This window comes from Balaenoptera ricei, chromosome 2 (genome assembly GCF_028023285.1).
Source record: "Balaenoptera ricei isolate mBalRic1 chromosome 2, mBalRic1.hap2, whole genome shotgun sequence".
Taxonomy (NCBI): Eukaryota; Metazoa; Chordata; class Mammalia; order Artiodactyla; family Balaenopteridae; genus Balaenoptera; species Balaenoptera ricei.
In genome coordinates this window covers 69756886-69775148 of record NC_082640.1, presented here as the reverse complement: position 1 = coordinate 69775148, position 18263 = coordinate 69756886, and the positions used below count along the sequence as shown (strand labels likewise).

The window sequence follows — 18263 nt, the reverse complement described above, 5'->3', positions numbered from 1 at the left end:
TTGGAGATTAAGTCCTTGTCGGTTACATTAAATGGTAATTTTTAAAACTGCTCTTTTGAGGTATGATTGACATACAAAAAGCTGTCCATATTTAATGTATACAACTTGATGAGTTTGCATATACGTATACATCCATGAAAACATCACCACAATCTATGCTGTAAACATATCCATCACCTCCCAAAGTTTCCTCCCTCCCTCTTTATTTTTTTATTATTATTATTTTTATTTTATTATTATTATCTTTATTTTTTTATTTTTATTTATTTTTAAAATATTATTATCATTATTATTAAACAGTAATTTTGATGAACTGCTGGAAGCTGAGTGTGGACTAGCTTGAAAGTTAAAAACTAATAGGGGGGACCTCCCTGGTGGACCAGTGGTTAAGAATCCGTCTTCCAATGCAGGGGACGTGGGTTCGATCCCTGGTCAGGGAACTAAGATCCCACATGCTGCGGGGCAACTAAGCCTGCACACAACAACTACTGAGGATGCGAGCCACAACTACAGAGCCCACTTGCTCTGGAGCCCACGGGCCACAACTACAGAGCCCACGTGCTCTGGACCCCATACGCTGCAACTACTTAGCCTGTGCACCACAACTAGAGAGAAGCCCGTGCACCGCAATGAAGGACCCGTGTGCCACAACTAAGACCCGATGCAGCCAAAAATAAAAATAAATAAATATTAAAGACAAAACAAAAACAAACAAAAAATCAAATAGGGGCCCAGTCCTAGGCCTACCATACATTCAGGAGTTTTACCCCCAGGAACCCTACCAGGTTCACATGGTAAAGATCAGAGAAAAATCCACTCTCTTTTGGGCAGGAGAAATAGACCTTTGAAATATGCCCAGAGCTTTTTCCATAACAAAGGCCTATCCCTCCGGAGAAACTGCTTTACCAGAGCCTTGTCTGACCTGGAGGAAGGGCAGTTAAACAACTGCAGCCCTCTTTAACCATACTGTCTCATTTAAGCGGAGAAAAAAATAAGGGCTAAGATATGCTTCTAAAGGTCACAGCCCAGGGACTCAGACCCACTAAAAAATCTGAGATTTAATAATAAGAATATAGAATGTTTTCCCTCCGCAACATCTTACTGCTAATACAGCAGGTCTTCAGTATAATAACAGTGGATTACAGCTGAAAGAGCTGCAGGACACAGGCTCTTTCTAAGAAAGAGTTCTTAGGGAAACCCAAAGATAACAGGGGAGGAAAAAACAAACAAACAAGGAAATTCTAGGGAACTGAAGCCTCTGGTACCTACAGCTACAGCAAACCTTAAACACAGATCAACTCCTAGCCAGATTAACATAAAGCCTCACACTAAAAGTCTCTTTACCTCAGTACCCATAACCTGATATATCATGTCTGGCTTTCAACAAAACATTAAATGGCATGCTAAAAGACAAGAAAAAACTGTCTGAAGAGATAAAGCAAGTGTTAGAACCAGACTCAGATATCACAAAGATTTATGGAATTAAACAGATAGAGGATTTAAAATAACTTTGGTTAGTATTCCAATGGAAAAAGTAAATAACATGCAAGAATACATGGGGAATGTAAATAAAGTGATGGAAACTCTAAGAAAAGATCAAAAGGAAATGTGAGAAATAAAAAACATTGTACTAAAATGAAGAATGTCTTTAATGGGCTCATCAGTAGACTGGACATGGCCAAGGCAAGAATCACTGAACATGAAGATATGTCATTAGAAACTTCCAAAACTGAAATGCAAAGAGAAAAAAGAATGGAAAAAAAAAAAAAAAAGAACTGTGGGACAATTACAAAAGGTGTAACATATGCATAATGGGAATACCAGAAGGAGAAGAAAGAGAAGAAGAAGCAGAAGAAATATTTGAAGTAATAATGGTTGGTAGTTTTCCAAAATTAATGACAGACACCAAACCATAGATCTAGGAAGCTTAGGGAATACCAAGTAGGCAAAAATATAAAAATATCTACACCTAAGCATATCCTGTTCAAACTGCAGAAAACCAAAGACAAAGAGAAAATCCTGAAAGAAGCCAGAGGAAAAATACACTTTACCCACAGAGGGATACATCAGGCTTCTCTTCAGAAGCCATGCAAACAAGAAGAGAATGAAGTGAAGATTTTAAAGTATTGAAAGAAAATAAAACCCCATCAACCTAGAATTCTGTATCCAGGAAAATTATACTTCAAAAGTGAAAGAGAAGTAAAAATTTCTCAAACAAAAACTGAGGGAATTTGTCACCAGTAGGCCTGCCCTCCAAGGTATATTAAAAGAAGTTCTTCAAAGAGAAGGAGAATTATGTAGGTCAGAAACTGAGATCTACATAAGCAAAGGAAGAATATCAGAGAAGGAGTAATGAAGATAAAATAAAATCTTTTATTTTTCTTATTCTTAACTGATCTAATAGACAACTGTTCAAACTAAAAATAGCAAAAATAATAGCAAAAAACCAGCAACAGAAGTATTGGGTGATTATAGTATATGGATAGGTGAAATGAATACCAGCTATGTTATAAGGGATGGGGAGAAAAATTGGGAATACTCTGCTATAAGGTACCATGAAGCAATATAGTTATTGAAAGTGGACTTAGATTAGTTGTAAATGTTTATTGTAAACTCTAGGACAACAACTAAAAAAATTTTTAAAGAAATTTAATTGATGTGCTAAAAGCAGGGAGAAAATGGAATCATATATAAAACCAGATAAGGTAGGAGAAGAAGGGAAGATTAAAAAAATGAAACAAATGCAACAAGTAGAAAACAATTATAAACATGGTAAATATTAATCCAATCCAACTATATTAGTAATTACCTTAAATATGAATGGTATAAATATACCAGTTAAAAAACAGAGACTATCAGAGGCAAAACAAAACAGGACTCAATTATCTTTTGTCTACAGGAAGCCCACTTTAAAAATAAACAGATTAAAAGTAAAGGGATAGGGAAAGATAGACCATGCTAACACTAATCAGAGAAAGCTATAATTTCAGACAAAGCAGACTTCAAAACAAGAAAAATGATCAGGGATAAAGTGGAGCATCACATAATGATAAAAGGATGAATTCTCCAAGAAGGTATAACAATCCTTAATGTATATGCACCTAACAAGAGAACATCAAAGTACATGAGGCCAAAAACGATAGAACTGCAAGGAGAAACAGACAAAACCATTATTATTAATTTTTTTTAATTAATTAATTAATTTATTTATTTTTGGCTGTGTTGGGTCTTCGTTTCTGTGCAAGGGCTTTCTCTAGTTGCGGCAAGCGGGGCCAGTCTTCATCGCGGTGCGCGGGCCTCTCACTATCACGGCCTCTCTTGTTGCGGAGCACAGGCTCCAGACGCGCAGGCTCAGTAGTTGTGGCTCACGGGCCTAGTTGCTCCGTGGCATGTGGGATCTTCCCAGACCAGGGCTCGAACCTGTGTCCCCTGCATTGGCAGGCAGATTCTCAACCACTGCACCACCAGGGAAGCCCCAAAACCATTATTATATTTGGAGACTCCCACACCCCTCTGTCATTCATGGACAGATCCAGTAGGCAGGAAATCAGTAAGGATGTAGTTGAACTAAACAGCACCAACCGGATCTAATTTATAGAATACATCATCTGACAACAGCAGACTACACAATCTTCTCAAGTTCACATGGAACATCACCAAGATAGACCACATACTGGGCCATATAACCCACCTTAACAAATTGAAAAGAATGATATCTGGGGGATGGGCATTTGGTTCTGTTTCCCAAGAGACCAAGTTTGTTTAGGAAACAGGGCCTCTGAAGCCTGACAGACGTGGGGAACAATCCTAGGTCCATCACTTACCTGCTATGTGACCTTGGGCCAGTCATTTAATCTCTTCATCTGTAGAGTGAAGACAATACTAGTAACTACTTCATGGGTAGATGTTACAAGCATGAAATAAGACACCCCATGATAAGTGATTTAAACCCTCCCTGGCTCCAGGTAAGACCTCAATAAACTTACCCTGCTCATTCATGGTGTTAGTAAGGGAGAAGGACCACAGTCTGAACCCCTGTGCACAATCTGTGCACCACCCTCTGCTGGTCACGGGAGACTCAGACCTCAAACTTGGGCTCCCCTTTAGTCCTGGAGGTACGTCACCTTACCACCCTCAGCGAGCAGGTGCCACCAGCTCCTGGCAGGTGGGAGTACAATGTGAGGCGGGCTTAGCTCAACTGAATTCAGGGGCACAGGGTGGGAAGTGTTCCTGAGATGGAGCATTTGAGGAAGGTCTCAAAGATGGGAGTCCATTCCAAACTGAGGACACAGCCTGAGCGAGGCTTGGAGGGTGGCTAAAGCACAGTGCGTTCCAGGCCTGATGAACAGGCTGGAGTGGATCATGGACCCCAGAGATGGTCAGGGTGCAGAGGTCACTTGGCCCAGTCATCTTGCCTTGGAGATGAGGAAACTGAGGCCCAGAGAGGGAAGAAGAGTCCTCCCACTTGTCACACTACTAGATTTTCTTCCATCCTGGGACCTCACTGAACTTGGAGAATGCAAATTTTGATTCGAAAGAATGGTAATTTAGCGATGATGAGGGACTGGTATTTATTGACTGGTGAATATGTGTCAGGCACTGCTGTAAGGGCCTTATAGGGGACATGTGATTTTATCCTCACAAGTAACCCTATGAGGTAGGAACTATTATTTCCATTTTATAGTTGAGGAAACTGAGGCACAGAGAGGTTACTAATGCCTCCTCAGCACTTTTAGGATTTTAGCAGACACCACTCACTGCCTCGTCCACATCCACCCCGGCATTTCTCCCTTGCTGGCAGAGCAACCACACTGTTCCTCTGTCCCCATATCCCACAACTGCAGCTTCAGGAGAGGCTTGCTCCAGGGGAGGCTCTTCACTGGCCTCAGCCACTTATGATGGTCCACTCCTCCTGCGAGAGATTGATTCAGGGACAGGCATGGGATGCTTTCTGTCCTGTTAGAAGTGGAGGGAAGTTAGGGGAATTCTGGAAGGAGATTCTTGATTGTAAAAGAGAGAGAGAGAGACCCATGGAACATATAATGGCCTCTCTTCCATCTCTGGACATTGTGGTGTCTACATGTGATGTTGGAACTATGGCAGCCACATTAGGTCCATAAGGGGACAAGTCTGAGAATAGTCTGACACACTGAAGATGGCAGAGTAGAGGCAGGTATTAATGGGGTTCTTGAAGATGTGGATGAGCTGCTGAATTAACTAACCCAGGATGCCCTTCCTCTCATCTCCTTGACACGTGAGCGCTTACATCTCTTATTTGCTAAGCTGGTTGCATCAGTGTTTTCTGCTCCTTGCAGCTGAAAGCATTTTTGTTGGTGCAAGGATGAACCCCAAACCTCTTCAAATGTCATTCAAGACTCAGACTCCCGGCAGCTTTGTTTCTCATCAGCATCTGCTGTTCTAGCCAGACTCGAAGACTGGCTAATCCCAGGATGGGCCATGTTCTCCGGGGCCTCCAGGTCTTTGCCTTTGCTGTTTCCTCTGCTGGAGGTTCCCCACCATGTGTCGGGCACACACCCCCTCTCCTCTGCTGAACCGGCGGCTCTGTCACCTTCTGTGCAGCCCCACAGCACCGGTCTGTGTGGCCACCGTCACTCTCGTCACCCAAGTTCTCCCCTGTCAGTTTATATATCTGCCCCCTTTCCTGGACTGAGCTCTGGACCAAGGGCAGACCCTGGTCACATTCATTTCTGTGCCCTTGCCACCCAGTACAGCACACACACCCTCTAAGGGGCTACGGAATAAATAAAGGTGTGGGAGCTCTCTGGGTCCACTGGAGCTCCCGAGGGAGACTGGGGAGGCAGAGCCCAGGACACCAGCAATAGTAACAGCCATCATCAATGAGCCAGTGAGTCTCCTATGCTCTCCACGAGATCACCAGTCTTCTTGTTTTATAGATGAGGAAACCGAGGCACAGAGGGCTAAAGTGACGTGCCCAGAGCTGGGATTTAAATGCGAGTCTGTTGGTCTTCAGCAAAGTGAAAAAAGATATATATTGAATTGTACATATATGATTGTGTATGGGAGTGTGTGTGTGTGTGTGTGTATAATGTGTGTTTAATTGCCTTATGATAGTAGGAATATTGGCAATTGACTTTTCCAATTTTCTCAATATTTCTAATTTTGTTTCAGAAGTGTAATGGGGACAAATTTTAAATATACAGCCAAAGGTTTAGAGAATTAACGTTAGGTTGGGCTGTGTGCCCTGAGGACTTCATTTTCTTAAAGATTCTGTGGTGGAACAGGAAACCCACATCATTCTGTGTTCCCCAGATGCTATCTGAACCATGTAATGTCAAGATTTCCTGATCCCCTATTCTCTAATCTGTGCACTCATGAATCTGGGGACGTTATCATTTGTTTTTTCTTCCCTCCCTTCCTTCCCTCCTTCCTTCTTCCTTTCTCTTTCTTCCTTCCTTCCTAAGACCTCTTTCTTTCCTTTCCTTTTTTTTTTTTTTTTTTTTGGCTAGAAAGTGAGGATAAAGAATAAACACTGGGCTTCCCTGGTGGCACAGTGGTTAAGAATCCGCCTGCCAATGCAGGGGACACGGGTTCGAGCCCTGGCCCTGGAAGGTCCCACATGCCGCGGAGCAACTAAGCCCGTGCGCCACAACTAGAGAAAGCCTGCGCACAGCAACGAAGACCTGACACAGCCAAAAATAAATAAAATAAATAAGTTTATATTAAAAAAAAAAGAATAAGCATTGTTGACATTTTTCTAGCACAACTTAAATTTTTTGCACTTAGAAAAGGTTAAATCATTAGGTTGTTGGCATGTGGATGGGGAGGTAGGAGAAAACTCATCTCCAAAAATACACCTCTTTTCTTTCTTATTTATGTGAAACTTTGTTCTGAAGGCTTCTCAGGGGCCAAAGAACAAGCACACAAACAAAATCAGGTCATCACCATTCTGCTCTCTGCCCCTCGCCCAGCTGGACCCTGGGTGGAGCCCCAGGACAAAGTTCTGGGGGGCACCAGGAAGCAGAGCCAGTGCACCCCAGGAGGGAGGCCCCGCGTGCCCTGCGCAGCCTCAGAAGTGGAGATAAGCAGTTGGAATGAGCAGCGAGGCCCCCCCATCCCAGCAGAGGGTCCGTGCTCAGAGAAGGGAGGCCCCAGTTCCCGCCTCTATGAGATGCGACTGTTGTGAGAACCCAGTGGGATGACACAGGCGCCCGGTGGGAGGGAGGACCAGGCTGGGCCAGGAGCTCAGGCGGTGTGGGCGGAACCCAGTCTGTGAAGATGGCCTGGGTGGAGGGAGCTTTTGCAAGTCAAAAAGCATGTGTTTTGAGAACCCCTTGTTCTGTTCTCCGCTTGGGGATCTCATGCCCCTGTGAATCACTTCTTCTTGTGGCACTGGTGTTTTCCTCACCTCCCATCAAAGTCACATGAATCCTTAGCGCCCCTTTCTGCTTCCCCCTGGGCTGGCCGCCAGTAGCTGCCTGTCTGTGCCGTCTTGAGGCCGTGTGAGGGTCAGACGAGGAGGCTGCGGGGCAATGTCCCCGTCCCGGGAGAAGGCCTTGCCCTGGACTTGCCAGGTGTTAAGCAGCTAGCGTGGGGCAGTGGAAAGAACTCTTGATTTAATCAGAAGCTCCAAATCCCTCTCGGTCCTGCCATGAAGCTGCCTGTGCCACCTCAGACCTCAGCTCCCACCCTCCGAAATGGGACGTCTGGCCTCAATGTCGGGAAGGGCCTTCTCAGCTCTGTGGTCCTAAGGGAAGGGCTGGGATGGCTGGAGGGGAGGCTGGCAGGGAGCTGAGCCGTTTCTTGCGGGCCCCCCTCTCCATCCGGCCCTGGTCCCCGACAGAGCTCGAGGCAGTGGCAGCTACTGGGTAACGCAGATCAGATGCAGCCCCTTCCTGGGCCGTGCTCGGCGGCCTTCCTCCTCCAAGGCCTTGGGGATATTTGAAACTCCGTGGAGTTTGGCTTCAGAGCCTGGAGTGGAAACCACAGCTCCATTACGTGAGCACATATGATCTCCCTGGGAGAAGAGAGGCAACCGGCCTCAGAAAATGAGAGACGAGCTGGAGGTCGCTGGCTCCGGAGGACATTTAGGACGGTGTCTGGGAGCCCCGGGGAGGGCAAGTCCAGCGCGCTTGGCCGGGCCAGGCCACCTTGGAGGTGGTGGGCTCCCTGGTACCAGAGGATGGAGCAAAGGCCAGGGCCCCTTAGAGGGGAGACTTGAACCCTGAATGAGAGCTGGACGTGCACCAAGGAATCATTCTATCTCCCCCACCCCAATGTGATTGCATATTTTGAAAGCTTTATGTTTGCCAGACAAATTGTTGAGGAAGAAAAATTCCTTTGAAAGGGAATGACCTCCCCCTCCCCCTCCCCCTCGTCCAGGGCAGACCAAGCAACTAAGTTTACACAAATGAGTGGGAAATGATTCCAAAGTCACTGCCAGTTAAGATACCCCAGCTTCTACCACTGCCTGGTTGGGCAACTTTGGACCAATAATTTTTTTTCTTTTCTTTTTGGCTGCGCCGCACTCAGGGATCTTAATTCCCCAGCCAGGGGTCAAACCGGCGCCCCCTGCAGTGGAAATGTGAAGTCTTAACCACTGGATCGCCAGGGAAGTCCCCGGGCCAATAATTTAATATCTCCAACCTCAGATTCTCATCTGCCCAGTAGAAATACTGAGCCTCACCTCAGGGGGGGCTCTAAGATGTGCACGAAGGGTCCAAGCAGAGACTCATAGAGACAGGTGGGTGTTACTCCCAAATGACATCGATTAACCCTCACTTCCCATTTCTAAATAATCCGAGACCATCATAACTGCTCATGAGCACTGTGGTTGGCAAAAATAACTGAGACACCCCTTGACGGTGGTGGTGGTCCAGGCTGAGGCGGCCAGTCGGTGGCCTGAGAGTAGCACCTCCTGGCTGGAGTGATGGTCGGGGATGGGCACTTTGAACACTGCTGATGCTTGGCCGTCATGACTCTTAAGGGCAGAAACCAGGGCTGAGACCGTCTCTGCCGGCCCTTCCAGCCTGAGGTTCTTTCTCTCCAGGGGTGGAAGCTCAGGCAGGGTACTGGGTCCCCGGGCTTTGGTTCTGCTCAGCATCCACTCACCTGGGGTGCTCCGGGCTGGTTACTTGGCTTTTTCTGTGTGGTACAGAACCGACTTGCTAGGTCACTTAGCAACCTCAGTTTCCTCCTCTGTGAAATGGGAACAGCAGTCATGACAGCTCCCTGGCAGGGTATTGTGAGGGGTAGGGAGAGCGGTCAGTGGGTTTGGTTGTGTGATCCTTTCCACCGTGCAGGGAAGACCTCATGCTTCAGGGCACCAAGGAACCAGAATGCAGAGTGGGTGGCTCGCCTCAGGGATCACCTCCTAGGAGAAGCTATACTCCTGGCACAGGGTGCGGGAGTGGGTGGGGCAGGTTCTCAGTAAATCTAAGATTTGTGGAAGGAAAGAGATTGGACTTGGTAATGGACTTTGAAACAGGCCACCCAGGCCTGATAATGCAGGCTTTTCTACCCCTGCCAAACCGTGCCTTTCCTCATCCAGCTCTTCATTCATGCAGCTACTCATTCCACAAATACTTCCAAGGCACTGGCTCTGTGTCCTGCACTGGGATACAGCACTGAGCATGGTCCCTGCCCTCATGGAGCTCCCACTCCACATGGGGGAGAAAGACCCTAAACAAATAGCTGCACACATCAGTACAAAGTTACAACACTTAACAGGAGCTAGGAAGGAAGAGAGGGGATATTGCAAGTGCGTAGCAAAGACCAACTCCTCCTGAAGGCTAGTACTTGCAACCTGCCTGGCAGGGCCCTAATCCCTTGACATTGACTCACTGAATCCTTGCCACGTCCCTGTGGGGTGGGAGCCATCATTACCTCCATTTACAGAAGCGGAAACTGGGCAGAGCCCAGATCTCAATTGTTCCCCCTAATTCTGTGCCCTAGGAGGGCAGGCCTCTGTCTTCCTTTTTCCACAAATGAGGAAACCGAGACTTTGGCCGGAGTCAAATATTTTTCTCAAGGTCACAGATAGGAATAGCTGAGTTCCCTGGTCCTTCTCCTCCTACCAAAGTCCAATCAACCTAGGACAGAATTTTTAGCCCAGTGAAGAGAAATCCTCCCTCTAGGAATGAACGCATGGTCTAGTAGGAAAGACGGAAATTGTGGAAGATCAACTGTATTCATAGTTCCATAATTCTTCACCCCTCCCTGTATCCACATCCTTCACCCAGTAACTCCACAATGCCCTCCAACCCGGGATAGAATGTTCCGCCCAATCTTTTATGCTGGGCTCAGCTCTGTGACTTGCTTTGGCCGGTAGGATGTTAGCCCCCTTGGTGCAGAGGCTTGACAAGGCACTCGCAAGTTTCCTCTTTTGCTCTTTCTCTTCTGCTGTGGTCATGAGAACATAACAGCTAACTTGCTGAGTGACTAAGACATGTGGCCCTGGGCCAAGTCACCCCATCATCCCAGCCGAGGCCATTGTAGGTCAGCAGCTGACCCCAGCTAGGATCAGCTGAGCTAAATGAATGAACCAACTCATGAGCTGAGAGAATGTTTGCCACTGAGGTTCCAGGTTGTTTGTTATGCAGCATTACTGTGGCAATCAATGACAGATGCAGACGTGTATGCGACCAGTTCGACTGTAGGTGCAGGTGCTAAGGGCTCTGCACAAAGCAGGGGAGGAACAATCAATTCTGAGCTGAAAGGTCAGAAATGAGTCATAGAAGCGCAACACAAAGCTGAATCTTGAAGAAGTAAGAAAGTGTCGCAGGCAAATAAAGCAGGCACAGGCATGAGGTGTACAACTACAAGGCATGTTTGGGGAAGGGCTGTTTGTGGCTGGTACATGTAGGGCAACGTGGGAAGTAAGCCTGGGCTGCTCCATCAAGGAGCCCGATGGTGGCAAACCCTGAATGCCAACGTGGCAATGCTAAGTGGGCAACAGAGAGCTATGGAAGGTTGACAAGCTGTGAGGGAGTGCAATGGACTGAATGTTTGTGTCCCCTCAAAATCCATATGTTGAAATCCTAACCCCCCAATGTGATCATATTAGGAGGTGGAGCCTTGGGGGGGTGATTAGGTCATGACGGATAAACCCTCATGTATGGGATTAGTGCCTCATAAAAGAGGCCCTGGAGAACTCTCGCTCTCTTTTTCGCCATATGGGGACACAACGAGAAGTAGGCCACCTGCAACCCTGAAGAAGGCTGTCACCAGAACCCTGATCTTCCACCCTCCAGAACTGTGAGACGTAAACTTCTGTTGTTTTTAAGTCACCCCGTCTATGATACTTTTTTATTTTTAAATACATTTATTTATTTATTTTTATTTTTTGGCTGCATTGGGTGTTCGTTGCTGCGCGCGGGCTTTCTTTAGTTGCAGTGAGCAGGGGCTACTCTTCGTTGCGGTGCGTGGGCTTCTCATTGTGGTGGCTTCTCTTGTTGCGGAGCACGGGCTCTAGACACGCGGGCTCAGTACTTGTGGCACGCGGGCTCAGTAGTTGTGGCTTACGAGCTCTAGAGCGCAGGCTCGGTTGTTGTGGCGCACGGGCTTAGTTGCTCCACGGCACGTGGGATCTTCCCGGACCAGGGCTTGAACCCGTGTCCCCTGCATTGGCAGGCGGATTCTTAACCACTGTGCCACCAGGGAAGCCCTGTGATCCTTTGTTATAGCAACTCTGACCCAGACAGGGAGGTTGATGCTTGTTTTGTTTTGCCCCTCTATTCAGGTGCCGAGCCCTGCACGTTTGGTCCATGCTGGTGCCCCACTCCCACCTCTCTGGCCTGATTCTGACCTTCTCAGTGGGGCTCTTGCTCATCCTCTGCATGGAATCCCAGACCAACCCCAACAGTCCTTCCCTAGAAAAAGGTTAATTAGAACTTCCATCTCACAAGAGCCTTTTCTAGCATTAAAGTCAAGGAATTCATTTTTGAAGCTCCTCTAGGACAGGCCTTTGCAGCTGGGAAGGCCGTGACCTTTGGAGTCTGAGACAACCTGGGTTCCAAGGCTATGTCACCATGTACTGAGGGCATGACCCTGGGGAGTCCCATCCCCTCTCAGAGCTCTCCTAGCCCTCACTGCCTTGAATCCTCACTATGCCCTGGAAGGCCAGTATCCCTGAAACTTAGAGGCTCAGAGAGGTGGGGTGATCTTCCCAGGGTCACATAGCTAGAATGCAGCCCAGGCAGGATGGGACCTAGTCTTTGTGTCCAGGTGCCATGTCCTCCTGGGACTCTTTCCTGAAATCCTGTGAGGTAGGATGGTACATTTTCTCCAAAGGCAGTTGCCGAGAATTTCTCCCTACCTGAACACATAGGATGCCCCTCCCGGAAAGAGGAAGGCCTGTTCCCCCAACTCCCTCCCCCGCCACCCCTCCCCCACCCCACCCCACCCTTGCCTTGAATCTCGACTGGCCCTGTGACTTTCTTTGACAAAGAGAATATGGCAGAAGTGACTCTGCCAGTTCCAGGCCTAGCCTTAAATGGCCTAGGCCTTCTGCTTTCTCTCTCTTTTGGAGGCCAGCTGCCACGCACAGCAGCCTGGGCAGACTAGAGTGATGGGAGCCATGTGGAAAGAAAGGCCACGTGGAGGGGAGCTGAGGCACCCCAGCACAAGCATGTGAGGGAGGCCTTGTAGATGTTTCAGCCCAGCCATGCTCCCAGCTGGACCCAGCCATGCTGACTCCTCGTGGAGCAGGGGATCCACCCAGCTGGCCCACGGACTGTGAGAAATAGTAAATCACCACTATTTCAAGCCACGAAGCTATGGGGTGGTTTGTTACACAGCAGAGATAACTGAGACAGGTGGCCCGGTGGATGCCTGGGTTCTATAAGTCCCCGGGGACCTCTAACCCCCTCCAGAGCCCTGAACCCTGGTTGCCATGGTTCCCAGGCAGATGGTGAGTGTTTACTCCTGTTTTACTCTTTTTTTTTTTTTAATTTATTTTAATTAATTAATTAATTTTTTTTTGGCTGTGTTGGGTCTTCGTTTTCTATGCGAGGGCTTCCTCTAGTTTCAGCGAGCGGGGGCCACTCTTCATCGCGGTGCGCGGGCCTCTCACTGTTGCGGCCTCTCTTATGGCGGAGCACAAGCTCCAGACGCGTAGGCTCAGTAGCTGTGGCTCACGGGCCTAGTTGCTCCACGGCATGTGGGATCCTCCCAGACCAGGGCTCGAACCCGTGTCCCCTGCATTGGCAGGCAGACTCTCAACCACTGCACCACCAGGGAAGCCCTCCTGTTTTACTCTTTCTAAGGAAGGTGAGGGGAGTTGTGTGGTTCCCCCACATCCCATTTGAAGGCGTGCCTATGACAAGCTAATGGAGCTCCTATGACAAAAATGACAAGCTAAGAACTTGAACTCTGCGGTCAGACTCCTGAGATTTAAGTCCCAGATCTGCCACTTTCTAGCTGTGTGACCTCGGGCAATTAACTTACCCTCTCTGTGCCTTGGTTTTCTCATCTGGAAAATGAGGTTAATGCTCATGCCTATCTCATAGAGTTCCTATGAGGATTAAATGCGATAATATACACAAACTCAAAATAGTGCCTGACTCATTGTAAACCCTGAATAAATATTACCTGTTGTTTCACTACTACAAGTATTACTAGGCTCCAGGGATTCTGAGCTGGATATTTCAGTATTCTGGAGAAGTATAGCTGACACCTAAACAGGAAAGTTGTAATACAGAGGGATAAAAATAAAAATAGGAACATGGTCAAGTCTGGGAGGGATTTCTTCTACTTGGGAATTAGGAAGTCTTCCTGAGGGAGGTGACAATTGAGCTGGGTTTTAAAGACTGACAAGGAGTTTGCTGGCTTTATCAGTTAGGTTTACACTTGGCTCTGAAGAAAAACATAAACACAAAATAACAGTGGTTTAAACAAGATAGAAGCTTATGTCTGACTCAAGTAGAAATCTGGTGGTGGGAGGCCCAGGGCTCATAGGGTGCTCCATGGTGACAGGTACCCAGGTTCCTCCTATCTTCTTGTTCCATGTGCTTGGGCTCTAGCCCATGCTCTCCTCCTGGTGCAAGGTGGCTGCTGGAGCTCCAGCAACCATGTCTCTTTAAGGACACTCCTGAAAGTTGTACACTGCACTTGGAAGCCATTGTCTAGGCTCTGTCTGATGGCCAATCTAACTGCAAGGGAGACTGAGAAACATATTCTTTATTTTGGGTGGCCATGTGCCCAGCTAGCTAAAACTTGGGGGTTCCATTGCTAAGGAAGACTTGGGGAACAGACATTGGAGGTCATGACTGGCCAAGTTTGCCACACAGAGGACAGATGATAGGAAAGGATTCCTACTAGAAGGAACAGTATATGCAGAGGCCTGTGTACATGAAGCACATGGCTGGTTCTGTCTCCACAGGGCCTTTGAGAATCTTCATTCCTTCTCTCCTGAGGCAGTCACTGCTTCAACGTGGCTGCTTCCATGGACTTGCCTTTAGATCAGCTTCTTGTCAGGCAGACACGCCCCACTCCCAGCTCTCCTGTTACTCTGGAACCTCCCACCTACCCAGTGTGTCCGCGGGAGAAACTGAGATGCCCGGAGGAGCTTATGGTCACTGAGGAAACAGAGCTGTGAGTGGAGGGGCCACAGGGAGAACGGCCAGAGCTCTCCTCGGCCTTCTGACCTAGGCCTGGACAGGGGCGGGCCCATTCCCAGGGCCCCCAGGCCAGGGGAATGATGTAAATGAAGGCCAGGAGGTGGCTCTTAAGGCACTAAGGGGGCCCTTGAAGGGAGCTCTCGGGGAACAAAAGCCCACGTGCCTACAGGTCACATCACACGGATGTGCCGGTCAGTCATGGCGGGCTGGGGCCATGGAGTCAGTGCTGTTGGAGAAGATTGGGAGGCACAAAGGACAGGATACTGAAGCGGGCAAAGGGAACAGGCCTCACTCCCAGCCCCTTCTGGGCCTGGAGGCAAAGAGTGGGAGATCCACCCGGCACAGGTCTTGGTGTGGAACTCCAGTTCTGCCTTGGACATGCTGGGTGACTTGAAGCCTCGGTTTTCTCATCTGTAAAGTGGCGCCTGCTTCTCAAGGGCATGATGAGGGGTCCAAATGATGGATAGGAAAGGCCTGTGTGAGAGCTCAGGTGCTGTGCACCGTGCCAGTTACTGCGGAAACCTCTGAAAGAAGGGCCTCCCACGGGCCTGGGCTTTCAACGAAGCAGGGTTGCCTGGCCTCCAGGGCCTAGCTGGGGCCTTGGTTTCTCAGGCAGCCGCCCTTGACCGCCTGTGCACCCCTGCCCTCACCTCCTAACCTTTCATAGCCTCTGGCTCCAGGAGCTCCAAATGCAGACTCGAGCCTGCAGCCCAGTCCCCGCTAACAGGCCATCTTGCAAGAGCCTGGAGACTCAGGCAGTGGTGGCCTGGTGGCTAGAAAACCCCAGTACTAAAGTGAATACTCACCCAGCGAGGACTCCCTGCTCACACGCCACAGCGACTAGGCAGGCAACCCATGTGGAAAGAGGCTCAGGTGGGTGGCAGGCAGCCTCTTTCAGACTGGGGGAGGGTGTGCCCACCCAGCTCAAAGGAAGTGTCTTTATACACTGTACTCAAAGCACCAGCACTAAAAGGCAGAACTGCAGACTGGAAGCTTTGTGATCTGGATTCCTAATCACAAATGTCTGCTCTGTATGTATTAGGGGGCAGGGAGGGCTTTTTTTTTTTTTAAAACAAACCAGTAAAAATCAGCCAGCCTGGAAGAGAGCAGTACCCATTTGCTTTGCTTCTGTGATGGAGATGGGATGGGGGTCCTGGGTCTGACTGGGGGGGTAGAGTCTGGAACATGCAAGAGACGCCTATTGTTTTGTTTGCTGAGTGTTGCCCCCTTGCGGGAGCTGCTCCCCATCATTATTGGCCACAGGTTTCCGGCGGGATTTGCCATATTGATTCTCCCCAGGTGGGGATCACCTGACCACACTGAGCCAATCTCTGACTTCTGCAGAGAATTTGGAATCAGAACCAAAAGACTTCAGCTAAGGCTGGCTGTCTTCACATCTAGAGGCCCGGGGGCTGTTGACAGCCGTGCTTTCTACTACTGGCTGCAGAGGTGGACGGAGCCATAGGCTGTGAGGAGGATGAAGAGACAGCAGAGAGCAGCAAGGTAAGAGAAGGGGGGGAGCCCCGCTGGGCACCCGCAGGGCTCTTAGCCCTGGCTGCACCCTTTCCTGAGGCCGACTAGGTCCTGGTCTGCTGGTCTGGGGTTCCAGGAGGTACACCCCGGCTCCTTTCAACAACTTCCATGCCCCCATCCCACCCCTCACCCCCTGCCAGTATCTTCCTTCTCTTGCTGTAGCTAGTTTAGGTGAGTTTGTGCTTCTACTCAAATAATCCCACCAATATGAAGAAAAGCAGAATAAGCCCTGTTTTTCTATGGCTGCCACTCACTGAGCCAGCTGCTTCACCTGCATTTTTCATTAAATCCTTATGATGACTCTGTGAGGTAGGTATTGTTCTTATTTCCATTTGGCAGATGAGAACATTGAGGCCCAGAGAGGCTAAGCAACGTGTCCAGAGTCACACAGCAGACAGGAATGAGTCTGGGCTGGCTGATTCTAGAGGCCGAGTAGGAGTCTTCCTGTGCACTTACCCTCCCTGCTGGAGGGGGTTGCATTTGAAAGTCACTGGCCTGGGGGATTCTGTTGGGCCTCATGCAGAGCCTGTGATTCTCTGGGCTTGTTCGACTCTGTTTTCTTAAATAGGTTTGAACATCTTGAGAAAGAGCCAACCTGGTTGGGCTTTAAGTTTTCAGTACTGGGCTGGAGGTGGCCTCCTTGGGGAGCCCAGCCAGGGCCTGGCCGAGCCCCCGGACCAGGCTGCCTGTGGATGCTGACATCATGTCCTGCCACAGCTTTGAGGCCCACCTCTGGGCCACAGAGGTGGTCCTCCCCCAGACCCCAAACCTAAGTCACCCCCTCCAGGAGGCCTTTCAGGGCCCAGGTGGCTATGACCTTTCCTCTGTTCTCCCTGACACTCATTTTGCCACGGTCCCATCTCAGGATTCTGGAACCTTTGGCTGGATTCTCCTGCTGAAGAGTCGTGTTGGACAAAGCTGACACCTGGGATAAGCTTGGCCCCTGCCCCAACCTTGGGGGGCGGGGGAGCTGTTTGTCCTTGGAGGCAGAGAGAGAAGACCCAGCACTGGCTGGGCCATGGGAAGCCACGGGGTCCTGGAAGAAATACCAGGCGACCTGGCAGCTCCAGGAGGCTCAGGGGAGACTCTCAGGGGCCTGGCCGTGTGTAGACAGGGGGAGACAGAGACAAAGACCAGCTGTCCCACCCGTTAAAAATCTTTAAAATTTGCTCATTTGAATTCTATGAATATATAGCTTTCAAAGTAAATGGGATCATATGATATGTTTTATATCCATCCATCTATATCTATCTATCAGTAGATAACGGACATCCTTCCAAATGAACAGAGATCTATGTCATTCTCGTTATAGGACGGGCAGCTCAAAGAAAACTCAGGACTGGTTTCATTGTGAATGTAGATAAAAGAATTCTAAGCAATATATTAGCAAAAGAAATCTAGCACTGTAGTCAATCAAAAGAATAATGCCTCGTGACCCAATAGGAGTTTACTTCAGGGATGCCAAGGTGATAGCTCTTGGGAACTCCACCAGCAGTGTTCACGGCACTGACAGATAGTGGAGGGAGACCATGTGATTCTCTCAGTAGACAGTAGAAAAGGTTTGCATGCTGATTGGCAGCCCTTCCTGATAAAGCAGTGAGAAAGAATCCTAAACATGGCCAGAAGTATTTACCAAACCCTAACACCAAACAGAGGGGCAGGTGTATTTAAGGCATCCTTGTTTAAGCCCAGAGCAGACAAGGCTCAGGGTCCAGCCCATGATTGTTATTCCATGTTGTCCCAACTAGAGGCCCAGGTAGAGTGGAGGTGAGTGGGGACCAAGGGCAGTGGTGGAGGTGCTGGTGCCAGTGGCCTCTGGGCTTTCCTCTCTCTGGAGTCCCTTTTGCCAGAGGTGAATTTACCCTGAAGCTAAAGCAGTTTCAACCTCAGGGCCCCTCACTTGCAGCAGCCCTTCCAAGACTCTGTAACCAATTCTATATTCATAGTTTGGTATTCTTGTTCTTAAAACAGCCCTTGAGCTGTTTCAAGCCTCAGACCCTCACACCTAGACCCTCTTCTGACTCCAGCTCAGCTCTTTCCCCCTGGATTTTAGTCACTGCGCCACCTTGAGTCCCCAGCACCCAGCCCAGTCCTGGCCAGGTGTGTAGACAGGTTGTGGAGTGAATGAATGAG

At 48.8% G+C, this 18263-nt stretch overlaps 1 protein-coding gene across 3 annotated transcripts in view; it reads left to right on the top strand.

Moving 5' to 3' along the window:
• The window catches only part of SMAD6 (SMAD family member 6), a 116477-nt gene that overhangs the window by 90841 nt on the left and 7373 nt on the right, over positions 1-18263 (top strand). For 2 of the 3 annotated variants that reach the window (XR_009500800.1, XR_009500798.1), the window contains exon 6: positions 15999-16100. The gene's annotated coding sequence lies outside the window, so the exon portion shown is untranslated. Of the gene's footprint in view, positions 1-15941; positions 16101-18263 lie in introns of those variants that run through there. The other variant, XR_009500799.1, reaches the window with a different exon arrangement.